The sequence below is a fragment of the Choloepus didactylus genome, chromosome 19 (assembly GCF_015220235.1).
Source record: "Choloepus didactylus isolate mChoDid1 chromosome 19, mChoDid1.pri, whole genome shotgun sequence".
NCBI lineage: Eukaryota > Metazoa > Chordata > Mammalia > Pilosa > Megalonychidae > Choloepus > Choloepus didactylus.
The window spans coordinates 58192804-58210439 of record NC_051325.1 but is presented as its reverse complement, the minus strand read 5'-3'; the positions used below and the strand labels follow the sequence as shown (position 1 = coordinate 58210439).

Below are 17636 nucleotides of genomic sequence, written 5' to 3'. Positions count from 1 at the left end.
TGCCTCAGTACCAAATTATGGTCTAAGCTGTAGTCAAGTTCCAGCCAATAAGATATAAGTGAAATCTGTTGAGAACATCTAGAAAAGATTTTTCTCCCTGAAAATAATCATGAAGAGAGAGCTCTTTTGCTTCTTCCCCTCTTCCTTTTTTGTTTTGTTTGTTTTTTAGATGCTGACAACCCCCCCCCCAATCTAATTAGCTCACAGGACTGACAACTGGCTGTCAGAATGGCCATGTGTCCTGCTGTACCTGGTATCCATTGACTGAGCAGCCTTGTTGGCTAACACAGAGCCAAAGGGACAGTGCTGGAATTCAGCAACCTGGCCCCATTTCCTTGTGGTGTGATTACTCATGTCCACTCACTTGGTAAGTGACAGAGTTGAGACTCAAAATTATGTCCTCTGATGCCAAGTCCAGTACCACACCCCTGTGTCCTCACACAGCCACTCTCTGTCCTTCACCTGTTCATTCAACCGAAAGGGACCAAGGACTTATTGGGAGAGGTTAGAGCAGTTAGTTCGACAGGCAGGAGTTCCCATCCCAGGTTGGTCAGTTACTAGGTAGGTGACCTTGGACAGGTTACTTACCTTATTTCCTGAGCCTCAGTTTCTTCAACTGAAAAGTGAGACTAATTAATCCCACATTGCAGGTTGTTGGGAGGAGTCCATGAGGTAATTTATAGAGAGAGTCCCATAGCTACCGCTAAGACTTGTTTTATGATGATGACTATCACCAAGTCTCCCTTGGCCCCAGTCAAGTCATCAGAGGTAGGGAGTTGGGGCTTCACAAAATCCCACTGAGCACAATACACAGAAACTGAAGTAGGAGGCCATGACCCCTTCATGCTGGCTGCATCCTCAGCTAGGCTGCATTCTTTAGTTTCCATGACTTGAGCAGTAAGGTCTTCAGGGCAGATGACCACAGCTATTAGCCTAACCCTAGCTACCTGGGCTCAGCCACTTCCTGCAGAGCAAATCAAACACAAGGCAAATCGGGGGGCTGCTGCCTGGCCATGCTTGGGAACTTTCCGGGGGGGCCTGTGGAGCCTGAGGTCCATTCAGAGCACCAGATCTTCCACCACAAGATCCTGTAGAACCACAACTAACCCCAGGGTTCCCAAGTCCTCCAGCCTGCCTGAATCATCCTTATTTTAATGTCTAAAAAGTTGTCTCACATCCTCAGCCGGTACCCTGTGGGCTGTAGCTCCATAAGCCTGTAAGCAGTCAGTCCCTTTTTATTGCATAAACAGGTAAAGGACAGAAAGTGGCTGCATGAGGGCACAGCAGCAAGAGCACTGGACTCAAAGTCAGAAGACACTTCCAAGTCTCTATTCTGTCACCTACCCACTGGGTGGCCCTAGGCAAGCCCAGCTCCTGTCTGACATTTCTGAAGCTTCACCAGATAGGAGAACTTATAACATCTCTAGCTCCAAATTCTTGCTCCTGGATGAATTCTCACTTCCCACAGTTGTCTCACCTCCTGCCATGCTCCCTCCACACCCCACTCTGCACAGGCATCTTCTCTTCATTCCCCAAGGTCTCACCATCAATCCTTCTACTGGGCCTTGGTCAACCTTCTCCTTTTGCCTTTGGCATGTTCCGGTTTGTTAACGCTGCCAGAACGCAAAACACCAGAGATGGATTGGCTTTTATAAAAGGAGGTTTATTGGTTACACAGTTACAGTCTTAAGCCAAGCTTAAGTGTCCAAGGTAACACATCAGTAATTGGGTACCTTCACTGGAGGATGGCCAATGGCATCCGGAAAACCTCTGTTAGCTGGGAAGGCATGTGGCTGGTGTCTGCTCCAGAGTTCTGGTTTCAAAATGGCTTTCTCCCAGGACGTTCCTCTCTAGGCTGCAGCAGCAAGCTCCTTCTCCTGAGCTCCTTCTGTCTGAGATCTTACATAGGGCTCTAATAAACTAATCAAGGCCCATGCTGAATGGGCAGGGCCACACCTCCATGGGAATTATCTAATCAGAGTTATCACCTACAGTTGGGTGGGTCACATCTCCATGGAAACAACCTAATCCAAAGGTTCAGATGTAATCAACACTAATGCATCTGCCCCAATAAGATTGCATCAAAGAACATGGCATTTTCTGGGGGACACAATACAAACAAAACAATACAGGCAGTGTTGATGTGAAAAACGTGATGCCTGTATGTATATATCACAATTTGTCATCCATTTATCGGTTGATGGATACTTGGATTGCTTCCAATTTCAGCAATTGTGAATACATACAATGGAATGTTATTCAGCTGTAAAAAGAAAGTTCTGATACATGCAACACGAATGAACCTTGAGGACATCATGTTGAATGAAATAAGCCAGACACAAAAGGAAAAATATCGTATGATCTCACTGATATGAAATAATTAGAATAATCAAATTCATGGAGACAAAGTTACTAGGGGCCAGTGTGGGGGTAGGGAATGGGGCATTAAAGCTTAAATTATTTAGAGTTTCTATTTGGGGTGATGGAAAAGCATTGGTAATGGATAGTGGAGATGGTAGCACAACATTGTGAACATAACAACACTGAATTCCATGTTTGAATGTGGCTAAAAGGGGAAATTTTAGGTTGTACATATGTTACTAGAATAAAAACTAAAAAGAAAGCAAACAAAAAACAAACAAAGTAAACCACAGGACTGTACCACACAGAGAACCCTAATATAAACCACGGACTATAGTTAATAGGACAATTATAATCATATTCTTTTAACAGTTGTAACAAATGTACCGTACTAACACAAGGTGGTAATAATAGGGTGATGGGTGGGGGTGGTATATGGGAACTCTGTATTTTCTGTGTGATTTTTCTGTAAACCTACATCTTCCAAAAAAAGAAATTTTAGGTTAAGAAAAAAAAGAAAAAGAAAAAATTTTGATGCCTGGAGAGACTGGAAGCCACCAGGGGCAGCACCCATCTTGGGGTCATGAGCTAGCAAGCTTGAAGACAAAAAGAAACAGATTGATGACAGCATATTGGCCATTTAACTAACTAATAAATAATTTAATCTCAGAACTAACTCTCCTCTTCAATATTTCTTGTTTGGTAAACAATAGCTAACTCTATAGTTTAAATTCCTGTCTCAGTGTCTTCTGTTTCTTGCAGCCAAATACGTCCTAAATGACATACTACTATGAGCAGCATTGAAGAAAGGAAACTAAATCCAACTTATTAAATTTAATGACATTGAAGTCCGGAGAGATGATGCGATTTTCTAAGGTTGTCCAGCAAGTGAATGAACGGTGAGGTAGGCTTCACATCCAGGTCATCAGACTATAAGCCTAAATTCTTTTTACTGCTCAAGTGAACTTTTAGTTTGGGGAGGATAAAAATGGTTGCAGAGTACACAATGTAAACTCAAGGAACTTACTTTCCATTTGCAGATACAAATTTTACACATGCAGAATGTTAAACAAAATAATGGAAGAGATGTTTGAAATATTTGCCCAGCTACATCCATGTTACTACTTATACTATACCTGTTGCATTCCAGGGAAGATAACTAGCTCTAAAGTTAACATCAGTTTTACTAACTGTAAACATAGACAGATATGTGTGTATGTCTACTCTCCAATCTAAAATTCAAATCAGGAATTTTTTCAGCCATACTAAATAGGATATCCATTGTATATATTTTACTGGCAATTCCTAAAATAATAAAAAGCTATTGATTCATATATGCCTACATATGTATATTATTGCTTGCATTCAGACTCTACTGAGGTCTATTTGTTTTCATAATTATTCAGTTAATTTCCTTGGATTTTTTAGTAGATAGTCATATCATTTGTAAATAATGTGAATGTGTCTCCTTAATTCCAAGGGAAGGATAATTCACTTATATATCTTGTCTCATTGCCTTGTTTGGAACTTCCAGAACAATGCTACGTCATAGTGATTATCCTTGCTTTAATTCTAACTTTAGTGGTAATGTCCAAATGTTTCAACATTGAGTCTGATATTGATTGTTTTGCTCATTAAGGAATTTTCCATCTATCACCCCCCACCCTTTTTAACTGCTACTATCTGATAAAAGTTACCAAATATTTTTATCACTGATAGATATATTACATGCTTTCCCTCTTTGTCTCGTGCCCGTCCACTTTCTTCCTGGGGATGTGCCTTGGTAGTAAAAGGATAGGTGGAGTTTGCCTGCTCTGCCTCCCTTTTTTCAATCGCATTTTTTTCTCTGTTTTTTCCTGGCAGAAACTCCTCAAAATTTATTACCTTTTGAAGTTTTCAGCTGAAAAGTGCTTTCCCTAGATTTGAATGTGTCCTTGGGGTGTTTAATAAATAAGTTAATTAATTAATAGATTAGAGGACAAATGATAGCATGAAAGCTTCACCATATTCTTGAGATAAACTTTAATTCATGGTGCAAAACTTTTCTTATACAGTGATGAGGTCAGTTGGTTAATATTTTACTTTTGTTTTAATATTAATAAATTAGATTGCTATCTGGTATCTTTTCATATAAAACTTGATTAAATTTTGATTTCAAAGTTATGCTTCATAAAACTAACTAGAAAAAAATTATTATTTTGCTCTGTTCTAGAGCAGAGTGTACAGCTTTGGAAGTTTGAGTAAATTGACTAAACCCTCTGCTCAGAGGCCTCCAGAGATGCATTCATTTTATTTACAGCTTTTTACCACACATTTTTTTCCTTTATGTTTTTTACTGCATTTTTTTTTTTCTAGGATACATTTTGGAAATCTGTATTTTGTGAGAAAACCATTGACTTCACTGAGAGTTTCTCGTTCATTCGTAAGGAGTAACAGTTGTCAAACTTTTTCTGTAAGGGCCAGGTAGTAATTCCTTTTGGCTTTGCCTGCCATACACTCTCAATCACAGCCATGTAACTCAGGGGTTACAGCACAAACGCAGCCACAGACAGTTTGTAAATGGATGGATATGGATGTGTTCTAGTAAAACTTTATGCATAGAAACAGGCTGTGGGCAGTTTTCAGCCCATGGGCTGTAGTTGGCCAACTCCTAGCATACAGTTGTTTATATTAGACTTTATATTTAAAAAAAATCCATTCTGGTATGTTTTCCTAAATCTCATATTTTTATATTTTCAGAAGTAAATTAAAATTTCTGTTGTTCTTTTTATTTATTTATTTGGTAATTAAATTATTTAGAAAATCCTCTGTTTAATGGTTTTAATATTAATCTTAAATTTTTCCACACATTATATTTTTTCTGCATTACCTGCAGTGCATATTTAAGGATTTTTTTTTGGGGGGGGCAATAAGGAAGACAGCATAAGTTCTATAGCGTTCTGTTTTTGCCTAAATGAGAACTCTTTATTGACTTCACAAAAGCATGATGTTATTTGCTCTTTGTAACTATCTGGTATTTACTCCATTGTCTTCTGCTTCACAGTGATTGGCAAAAAAAAAGAAAAAAGGAAAAAAAAACACAAAATTCACACTATATTTTTTCAGAGTTGTTGGACTTCAATCTTCTTGAAGGTGAGGACAATGCCTGCTGTTCAGCATTTCCTCCAAAGCACCACCACTATCCTTAACACATAGTAGGTACATTAAAAACTAATTGTTGAATGAATGTCAAATGAATGAACCCAAAAAAAGGAAATATATAAATATCTATTTGACACTGATTTGCATTACTAGGTCAGCCATCCACCCACTGGGACATTGAGAAGGAAATCTAATCTGAACTTATTTGCTCACCTGTGGGCCTGCCTTCTCTGGTTTTGGTGAATCCATCTGCTGGGCTCCTCTCTTCTCAAAATCTTCAGTCACCTATTTTGCATGATCAGGTAGCAAGCCTAAGCTACAGTGGGTTCTTCCTGTACTTCCTGCTAAGCTAAGGGCAAGCCTTCATATACTTGTCACCATTGCTGTGTAACAAACAACCCCCAAATCTCAGTGGGATATGGCCAAAAGCATTTGTTTAGCTTATGGTTCAGCTAGGACCTAGGCTGAGGAGAGTTAGTTTTCCTTCCCAAGGCAGGAGCAGCAGGTTGTCCTGGGCATGTACCTCCCCTGATGAAGGCACACGTGCAAGAAGACTAAACAAAACACTCCAGGTCTCTTAAGGCCTATCCTCAGAACTACTAGGTAGCACTACTGCCTTGTTCTGTTGCCAAACCAAGTCACATGATCAAGCTCTAAGTCAGGAGCTCTAAATCAGGAGGCAGAGCAGTCTCCTCTGGCCATGAAGGTGGGAGGTGGATCATGAGCTGCCCCACCACACGGCAAAAGGTGTGGCTATAGAGAGACAGGTGAAGAATTGGAGCCCCAAGTGGAATCTATTAGGAATCTATTACACTCTGACTTTCTGCTTGTTAGAGCTGTGGGTGACGGTTTAACTCTGATGCCGATGCTCCTTCCTATAGAACTCAGTCCTAACTGCAAAGGGCATTCACAGAACTTGGACTGACTAAAGCTTCACTCTTTCTCTTCCTAGTTAGGTGGGATAAGGGGAGTTTTGCCATGGTCCTCTCCTCTTTCTTCCTAAAGATGCTTGATTGGGAAGTGTTGAGAAGAGTAGCTAGAGTTTGCCTGCTGTGCCCCCTTCTTTCAATCTAGTCCTTTCTATGTTTTTCCTGGCAGAACATTTCACAATTTCTCACCTGCTGATGTCATCCTTCTGAACTTTCCAGATCTAAAGTAGTTTCCCCACATCTTGATGTGCTTTTAGGTATTTCCATGGAGAGATGGGAGAGGAGATCTAGATTCTTATTTTCCAGTCTCAGGCTTACTTAGAAATCCTTAAGTTTCCATCTAATAACCTCTTTTCCAAATGCTGAGTTTTCTAGCTCCATCATGAACTGACCTCTTTTATTTCTCAGTTTCTTTCTCCCCTTTCCCTTATCCTCAATCCTCTCTGTCCTCTACTGGGTTGACGACGACAGGCTTTGGTCTGTATCACTTCCCCTGTTCCTTTCCTAGGGACCCAGATTTGCCTTTAATCTCCTTTGATCACACTCACAAAATTTTCTAACTGCACTTTTTCAGCCATTCCCTTTCTCAATCTATCTGTGGGGTGCCCATGGATATTAAAATAGTATTTCTAAAGACACACATCTGAAAAGAAACATGCTCTTTGGCCAGAGAATAATAAATCACTAACTCTACCATCAATCAAGTTCCATTTCAGGGCAAATTGTAGAGGAGGAATGAAGAGAAAGGGGAAAATCCCCAAGAAGAGGAAGAGAACAGAATATAGACAAACTGTCCTCCTCTTTTCCTGTTGCTTTCACTTATTCCTTCACCTCTCTCTCTGTGTTTTCACCTTGTGAGGTTAAAGCCCAGGAAGGAAAGACTGAAAAGTGTGGACACTGATCCCATGAAAAGAAAAAGTACCGGAAGGCTTCATGCGAGTGATGACATACAATCCAACAGCAAATTCCTCTCACCGTCATCAGCTTTTTCCTCCCCAGGTGCAGGCTGAGGAAGCAGGGGTCTACTTAGTCTGACTCAAATGCTGACCTGGAGCATTATTACTGGGAGTTGCAGTAATAATGGCCAAAGTGCAGCCTGAAGTTCAGCTTAGAAAGGAGCTTCACCTCCTCCAAAAAGAGCAGCTGCTGAGAAATAAAATAGGGTCTTTGGAGAGATGAAGAGAGAGGAAAATGTTCAAGTCTGTGCTTGTAAAAAGCCAGAAGGTAGCAATGAAGGAAAAGGGAAATGACAAAGTTCAGGAGGCATCTACTGCACAGAGGAAATGCCTCTTAATTGTGCTCTGAAAAAAACCATAATTGCTCTGTACTCTGTAGACGACTTTGGTAAGGTACATGATCAAGAAAACATACATTTGCATTTGAAGTCAGAGCATTCCACTTTCAAAGGAAAGAGGTGCTGAAATTCACTTGAAAATGTTTCTTCTTTTTTTTCTGTAAAATTATTCATATTTGTTATTAGTTCTCTCTCTGTCAGACATTCCCATCTGTAGACTTTCCAGTCCCAGTGCATCCATGACCTTGCTTAGAGGATCTGGCCACCCTTCCTTTGTCTCCTGGGAATTCTCATCTTCCTCCCCACCTAGATCTAGGGATTCTCCAAGGTCTGTATTTGAGATGCTGTGATTTCTACAGCTTTCCTTCCTGAATCCCAACCATTCTGTGTCTGCAGCTAATTTTTCGAGGTGGATGATGCCACATTTCACCCTTACCCACCCTGCAAATATATAGCTTTTACATCACACTTGCAAGCAGATTATTTTATATAGCTCTTTATGTGGTCCTCCTGTCTCTGATTATTTTAGATGATGCCTTCCAGATATCGTCTCATGAATGGAAACATAAAATAGTAAATTCCTCAAAGCAGAAGGTTTCTTTGCTGACAAAGAACCTTGTCCAATATACTGTAATTGCCACCTTTACTGTCACCAAACTTTATAGTTGGATTCTCTTGGGCATATCTGAGATATAATTAGAGTTAGTCCCTCACTTAACTTTAGCACCAATTACTTCTCATTCACCGCCCTTGGGACCTTCATGTTGCCTGTTACTCTGGCCTCACCCAAATGCCCTTGACAGCCAGCAGTGCTCTGGTCCTGCCCACTACTGAGCCATCTTCTCAAAACTGCAATCACAATCAAAAGTCCAACAGCCTACTTTGTAGAAATAGAAAAGCCAGTTAGCAAAGCTATTTGGAAGGGTAAGGGACACTGAATAGCCAAAAACTTCTTGAAAAAGAACAAATTTGGAGGTCTCACACTTCCTGACTCCAAAGCATATTACAAAGCTACAGTGGCAAAACAGTATGGTACTGGCATAAGGACAGATACACTGACCAATGGAATTGAATTGGAAGTTCAGAAATAGACCTGTACATCTATGGCCAATTGAATTTTGACAAGGCTGCCAAGTCTCCTGAACTGTGAAATAATAGTCTCTTCAACACATAGTGCTGGGAGAACTGTATATCCATATGCAAAAGAATGAAAGAGGCCCCCTATCTCACATTGTATACAAAAATTAACTCAAAATGGATCAATGATCTAAATATAAGAACCAGGACTATAAAGCTCCTAGAAGAAAATGTAGGGAAGCATCTTCAAGATCTTGTGACAGACAATGGTTTCATAGACTTTACACCCAAAGCACAAGCAACAAATGAAAAACTAGATAAATGGACCTCCTCAAAATTAAAAAAAACTTTTGTGCATCAAAGGACTTTGTCAAGAAAGTGAAATGTCAACCTACTCATGGGAGAAAATACATGGAATTCACATATGCAATAAGGGTTTACTATTCAGAATATATAAAGAAATCCTACAACTCAATAATAAAAGGACAAACAACCCAATTAAAAACTGGGCAAAAGACTTGAACAGACATTTCTCCAAAGAGGAAATATAAATGACTAAAAAGCACATGAAAAGATGCTCAACATCATTAGCTATTAGGGAAATGCAAACCAAAACCACAATAAGATATCATTTCACATCTACTAGAATGACCACTATTAAATGAACAGAAAACTACAAGTGTTGGAGAGGATATAGAGAAATAGGAACACTCATTCATTGGGGGTGAGAATGTAAAATGGTGCAACGGCTATGGAAGACAGTTTGGCAGTTCCTCAGGAAGCTAAGTATAGAATTACATTCGATCCAGCAATCCCACTACTAGGTATTTACCCAGAAGAACTGAAAGCAGGAACTTGAACAGATATTTGCACATCAGTGTTCATAGCAGCATTATTCACAATTGCCAAAGGATGGAAGCGACCCAAGTACCCATCAACCGAGGAATGGATAAATGAAATGTGATACATGCATACAATGGGATATTATTCAGCTGTAAAAAGGAATGAAGTGCTGACGCATGTGACAACTTGGATGAACCTTGGGAACATTATGTTGAGTAAAATAAGCCAGACACAAAAGAACAAATACTGCATGATCCCACTGTTATGAACCAATTATAATAAGCAAACTCGCAGAGTTAGAATCTAGAATATAGGTAACCAGGAGATGGATTGGGGTTGGAGAATAGGGAGTTGATGCCTAACTTTTACAGAATTTCTATTTAGGCTGATGATAAAGATTTGGAAATGAATGGTGCTGATGGTAACACATTACTGTGAGTGTAATCAACAGCACTGAACTGAATAGGTGAATGTGGTTAAAAAAGGAAACGTTAAGATGTATATAAAAAGTAAAAGATATAACATAGGAGTGTATAACACTGTGAACCCTATTGTAGATGATGGAATATAGTTAATAGTACAACCATAGAATGTTCTTTCATGAATTATACCAAATGTACTATACAAATACAAGTTGGTAATAATAGGCTACTATATGGGGAAAATGCCTAATGAAAATAATAGAGGATAGAACAATTTTAATAATCTTTCATCAATTGTAGCAAATGTAATTACTGTTTTAAAAAAAGTGCTATCATTACTAGTAACAAATATTCCACACCAATGCAAGGTGTTGGAGGTGGGGTGGTGCACGAGAATCCTGAATTTTATGCATGTTTGTTTTGTAAACTCACAACTTCTCTATTAAAACAAACAAACAAACAAGCAAACAAACAAAAAACTTACTTGTTCAGTGTCTCATTTTCTTAAGCTTTATTTGGTAATTCACTTCTAAATTCTCTTATATGACACGGTGCTCTAATAAAGATGAAAACTTGGTTAAAATCTAAGCTCTACCACATCCATTTGGGGAAATCACTTTACGTTTCCATGAATGGGGATGATAAAAACACACTTAAGGTTGTTGCATAAATAAAATAGAACTCATGGCACATAACAGGCACTCCAAAGGACTGGTTTAAAATGGGACACATGGTAATTAAAGAATTATGTATTGCCCTTCATTGGAAAATTTGCATTTTAAAGGGAGACTTAAATGAAAATGAGTCTCAGCCCATTGGTGGAATTTCTGTCCAAGATGACAGATCAGTTGTGTTGCTGAGGATACTTGGAATAGGGGTGGAGGGGAAGGTTCTGGCAGAAACCTTCAAATTATATTATATAGATAACAAGCTATTCTTGTACAACGAGAGAATAGCTGTGATGTTAGGAGATATTAAAACTCACTCCTAGAAACAAACACCAAGAGGGACAGGTTGGCCCTTTGTTCTACCTAAGATCTGGTTTCTAGAACAATTCCATTTCAGTGTGCAAAATGTGCCTCTACTTCTCTTTGTGGTAGACTTAAAGTCGTACGTTAGACGGTGCTCATTTGATAGTTCTTAAGTCTAAGTCTTCTCCATCTGGCCGTCTGTGACTTGATGCTCAGAGCCAAGATAAGTAGAAAGAACATGGTGGTTAGGTATTCAGGCTCTGGAGCCAGGCAGATCTGCATTTGCACCTTTGCTCTGCCAAGGGTTTACCTGTCACAGGTTCTCCTGTGATATTGGCAGGAGGCTTCACTCTTCCAAGCCCCTCTGCTCTGCCTTTGACGTGGAGGACATTCTGACCTCTCCCTCCTGGGGTTGTGAGAGGGGTAAACAGGCTAATGTTTTCAAGCACTTAGTACCTAATAGTGCTCAATAAAATACAATCGGAAACATTCCCATAGATTGTGTGTGTGTGCATGTGTGTGTTGGACTCCTTTAAGGTGACTTCTGTCTTATAAAGTAAGCACTTCTGAGGGTAAATAATATTTTAAATCAGCAATTCCTTTACCCCCATATGACCACGGGTCATCGTGCTCACTGTTTAGTCAGTGCTTTGTCATCAATTTTAACAGCAATATTAGCCTTGTCTTTCCGACGCTCAAGAAATTAGAGGTAATTCAGACTGCAGCATGTGTTAGAGGTAACATATATGCAGCATGGACAGAAATGAAGATTTGGACAAATATTGAGTGACCCCAGGACGAGGCGTGGGATGAAAGAGGCAGAAGACATACGGTGGCCATGGAGAGGAATGAGGTACCCTCCTGAGCTTAATTCCTTACAAAGAACATTTCTTCCACAGATTTAATGTGGTTTTCAAGTCTCAGAAACATGAGACCCCCATGAGTATGCTGATGCTCATTTTTTGCTGTCTTCATTAATCATGTTAACTGGATAATTGCTGAGTATTGAATCCACAGACCTAGAAGACTCTGTCATCTGATCCTGAAATAAGCTGTACCCATAATTCAGATAATAAAATCACAGAAGTGGAGAGAAAATTGTTCCATTAATTTGTCTCTGTGAATCCCGAATCTTGGCTTCAATTTGCATCCAACTGAGCAGTGATTTTCAAATGGAAGTACACATCCTCTGGGGGTTGTGAGCTGAGAGTATGGGAAGCCAGAGGATAAACATGGCATGTTAATTACTTAATTCTTTCATTCACTCAACAAACATTTATTAAGAATTCACTCAGTACCAGGTACTGCCTGGGCCCTGGGGATACAGCAATGGAGAAAATAGTCACAGTTCCAGCTCTGCTCTGTTGGTGCTTACAAAACAGTGGTGAGAAACAGGTATTGAAAATACAGTAACATAAATCTTCCCAGAGCATGAAATCTTACTTAAAGTTTTGGCGGAAAAGTTAGTTAAATGGGAACACACTGAAGTAAAATCTTTACATTATATTTTACATTAAAGAAAGCACACTTACACTTTTGTATAGAAGCCAATATGTAAATTGCTTTGTAAGAGAAAACATAAGACTTAGAAGAGACATCTTTCCTTTGGACTGATCTCCACATGCTTAGGGCTGTAAGTTTGTTCTCCACTGTTAGGTGCACATTAGTGGAAATTTAAAAAGTACTGATATAAACAATGCCAGGCAATGTTTGGAAAGATTACTTAAGATGGATTGATTACACCTTCAGTGGGGATCTTTCTAAGTGACACTTCCTGGGCCACCTCCATGTATAATGACAGTGAGGGGATTTGACAGGGACTTGTTTGAATATCCCAGTTGGCAGGAGTTTCTTCCTCCAGGAAGAATCAACTTCAGCCTTTTCCAAAATTCCCTGAGGATTTTTTCACCCATCCTTAGTTCTTCCAATAGTTGCACATCAAGAGGATGTCCTATTGTCCAGACATATTTCTTCAATTGTCTTAATTTTAAATACACTTACTTGAACTCTTCTTGGTGGAGCAATACACAAACACACAAAACTGCTGTTGCAGGATTTACTTTTCAGCATCTTATAAGCTGAATAGCATTCAGGAATTTCATTTTTGCCACTGTATCAGAACAAATGCTATGTCTGATGAAATTTAATGTTCCAATCAATTTTGAAGTATTATATTTGTGTATAGGCCTATTCTATCTCCTCAGAAACAACAGAAATGTTGTCAACAGGTAGCTTTCTTGAGTCAGTGTGCCAATCCCTTTTACTTTTCCAAGATTGTTGTGAGAGCAAAACATATCAGATCTTATACCTCTGCGGAGATACAGGGAGACATAAAGGAAAAGGGAAGCAACAGATGAACAGGTTTAGCATTTTTTAAATTTTTTGACAAATTATAACTATACTACAATAATTCCCTCTAAATCTTCCTGAGTCTGGGATAAGCAGAAACAAAGAGTAAAATATTATTAATCTCAAGACATGCAAAATGATTTTTTTCTCCCTACTTTATATACTTACACCAAGCACCAAAGTTATTGATTCTTTCCTAGGATTAAAAAGGTAGACAATATTATAAGAAATAGGTAGGTTTCTTTAAATAAGACTTTTCAAGTTTATTTTGTGAACTATATTGATGTTGCATTAATATTAGATTATATATTTGAATCCAAATCAATAGGCACTAACTGTATTGTTTAATCATCCAATAATCAATTAGTTTCAATAACAATGCATTAAATGTCAACCTAATTAAATGTAAATGTAATTCTAATTCTAATGGAATAATATTTCAGTGGAGAGTATGCTCCAAAACTTTTGTAAACTAAAAGAGCTTTACACTGTGTGACTTGCATATATTTTCTTATCTATTCTTCTTAAAAATCCCTATATTATCATCTACAATTTACATAAGAGAAAATGGAAGCTCATGCAGTCATTTTCCCCAAGGTTTCTCAGCTAACAAGAGGCAGAACCAAAATTTGAAACCAGTTCTCACTGACTCCAGAGCCAATTCTTTTCCAACTATACCTGACATTTCATCCATGTATTCCTTTATTTAACATTTACTCCACTTTAATGGGTGCATGTAGATGCTGTAGGGAGAGAGTGCAGGGTGCAGCGTGAGGTGGGGATGATGATTTAGGCGTGGTCCTGCTCTGTAATGGACATGTTGTCTTTGCCTACCTAAAATGGAACTCTCTTTCTTCTAGTGAAAGAACACTGTTGATTCTAGGGCAGCTCACCTCACAGAGAGACACCAGAAATGTGATATCAACTTTTTCAGATAAATGTTTGTTATTGTTGGCCACTAACAGTCTTATTAGATTTTAGAGCTGTTTGTTAAGTAGTATCAACACAGAAAAAGTGAACTGATACACAAGCAAACCCCTAAGAAAGGAGAGAGACAGAGAAAAAGGATTCCACATAAGGGGCTAGGGAAGAAACCCAGTGGGAGAGATGTCAGAAACTAGGAGAGAATTTCAAGACAGAACTTGGTGGCTCTTTTGGAGTTTCTTTGCTTTTGACCAAAGAGTTTACCTTGAACTAGAGGAGGAAGGGACACACACTTAGCCATTCAAATCAGCTGTTTCAAGCCTGATAATCTCCTGGATAGCCAGAAGGTAAAAGTTCATGCGATTATGAAAAACAAAATAAGTTCTCGCTGACTGATTCAGGCCAACTAGTAAACTTGTCCAGATTGAATATACTTTGGCTGCTGTAGCTGGAGGAGCCTCTTCAGTGGGAATTAAAGCTGCAAATAGTGTGGTGTTGGCAACTAAGAAGAAACAGAAGTCTGTTCTGTATGATGAGCAAAGTGTACACAAAGTGAAACCGATTACCAAGTAAGTCTCTTTGCTTACTTGCGGTTGGAATGAAGGACAACTTTATTTCAGTTGGATCCATAGTGCATTTACTTTGCCTGGAAAATCACAGCAATGGGAAAGAACTATGCGAATAACAAAACTTTCCTGGAGAAAATATATAGTGAAGATCTGGAACTTGAAGATGCCATCTCAACCCTAAAGGAAAACTTTGAAGGGCAAATGGCAGAAGAAAACATAGAAGTTGGAATCTGCAATGAAGCTGGCTTTAGGAGGCTTGCTCCAACCCAAGTCAAGGATTACTTGGCTGTCATAGCATAATAATGAAGTGACTGAGTAGTTTGGAATTTCAGATGATCTACATACTTAAACACATTTAAAATATGTTTTGTTCTGCAGACTTTTTGCATACTTATTTCTACATGGCTTAATGGACTGATGTTTTTAAAATGACACTTATAAATCATAATAAACTGTTAATCCACCCCCCCCAAAAAAAACAGCAAAATAAGTTCTAGCCATGTTTATCAACCTAGAAGAATTTACATGTTTTATTAGAAACTGAAAAAAGCCAAGTTGCATAGAAACATATGGTTTTACATTTTTGTGATATATCTGTAATAAAACTGCAAGTTAAAAGTATCCCACATATGTGTATATAGGGGTCATGGAGACAGATATGGAAGGAGATACACCAGGCTGTTTACATTGCTTGCCTTAGTTGGATGAGATATGAATGGAGAAGGGGAGGAAGGAAGTAAGAGAGAGAAACTGGCAAAATGGAACACGATGCTTTGTGCATTGTGTAATATAAGATTCCATATGTTACTGCAAACATGTAACAATCAATTAATACGCACATGTATAAGGACTAGAAGGGAAAATGAACATAAAAATCTTAAATTGAATACGGATTGCCTTAAAAACAATCATTTTTGGTTGTGGATTCTGTTTTTTGCTTGTTTTGTTTTTAATATTATTTTTGCAGTGAGCACAAAAAATCAAGAAGGGAGAAGTGGAGGAGTGCCTAATGCAGGAGCAGGTTTTGTGATATGAGAACTTAAGAACAGTTATTGCATTTAGCGATAAGAATGCCATTGTGACTTTGTTGAAGGAAGTTTCAGAGCAATTGTGGGGGCAGATGCTGGATTGATCTGTGTTAAGCAATGGGAGGTGAGCAAGTGGAGGCAGCAAACTCCAGAAGTTTATAAAAATGAGAGGAGAGAAGGAAGTAGTTGGGAAGAGACCAGGGCTGGCAGAGACAAATTTGTGCTAATCACTAGCTGTTTGCCCCCAAGCCCAGATCTACCCTGCAATCTCCTCTGCTCACTCTGCCATGCTTCCCTGCACTGCATCATCCTCTCTACTTTGTCCTGGGATTTCCAGGATTGTTCAACCAGTAGGTGGCAACAGATGGGAAAGAAATAATACCAGAACCGGCTCTTTGTGGGCGAGTGGATCAGAGCTGGGTGGAGCATCCATTCATGCTCTCTCTGTTACACTAGACAATATACAAAGCTTTAACTGAGATATTCAAACCCCAAATGCCTGAGTAAACCAGTTGTGTAAATGGGCATGTGCCATGAACAACCGTGACCCTCACCGTGAATGGGAACGGGCCACTTGGAAGGTCACTGCCAGCCACACGTGACTGGGTTTCCAACTAGGAGGCCAGTTTGGCAGTTGGTGTACAAAGTTCTTCCCAAAGCTCCCCTCCATAGGCAGAGAAAATAAACCAATAATGTCATAAGGGATTTAGGTCAAATATCAAAATGCACAATGACTCATTCCATGAGGATCTGAATCCAGTGCTCAGGTGTGGCTTTTTCAGGGAGACAGTAACTCTTCTTCCTTGAGGTTTACTGGCATCAAATAGATGTTATGGGATGGTGAGGGAAGTAGTACAGTGGAAAAAATAAATGCTATGGTAAAGCTCATACTAGTTCTAGATATTTAATTATCTGGTGCCTGGGGAGGAACCCAAGTCCACTGAATTCAAAATCCCATGCTCTTTACTGCCATCCTATACTTCACAGCCGTATATATTCATTTATTTGAATATTTATTGAGCACCTATTCTGTTTGAAATACTCAGCTCCATCTGTTGGTCCAAACAAGGCAGGCAAAGTCCCTGGCTCCTGGTAGTTGTCTAACCAATGAAAATTTCCTTAATTCTTCACTAGAATTTTACCAATGCTACTTTGAACTGGGGAGAAGATCATGGGGAGAACTCTGTGCCTCTATGACAGTGACCCCTTCTAGTTCATCCCATCTTCCCAGATCTGTGAACTCTGGTGAAAAAGAAGATACATGTCGTTTTTCTTAAGCCGACTGCTGCCATCTCATTGGTCAGGACTTGATTTATCTTCTGCTTGTGATTGGCCATGATGCCTAAGCTACTGGTGAATACTCACTGCAACTAGGTACAAGCTGAACTAAGAATTGTACCCACATTAAGCCATCAGCTGATTTCAGGCACAATTTGGAAGGTAGGATGATGAATCAGCCATGTAATTATGATTATATGCTTCATTAATTCTGAATGTCATTTACTCCATGTTGTCTAATATATAAAGTAAGTTAAACTGACTCCCTTCTATCTTCTCAATCCCCACACCTTCTCCTCCAATATACACAGACTCCTTGATGGAATGTTTAATATTAATTTTTTATTCAGTAGAAATTCAAGTGACTGACAGTCCCCAAATGTCAGATCTTCTCTGAAGGAAGCATGTCTGAGGATCTCTGAAGGCTAATTAATTCTTCAGTCACACTGT

General features: G+C 39.1%; 1 pseudogene; it reads left to right on the top strand.

Moving 5' to 3' along the window:
• The first annotated feature begins 3219 nt into the window (after window positions 1–3219).
• LOC119515316 lies at window positions 3220–15180 on the top strand (annotated as a pseudogene).
• The last annotated feature ends 2456 nt before the right edge of the window (window positions 15181–17636 follow it).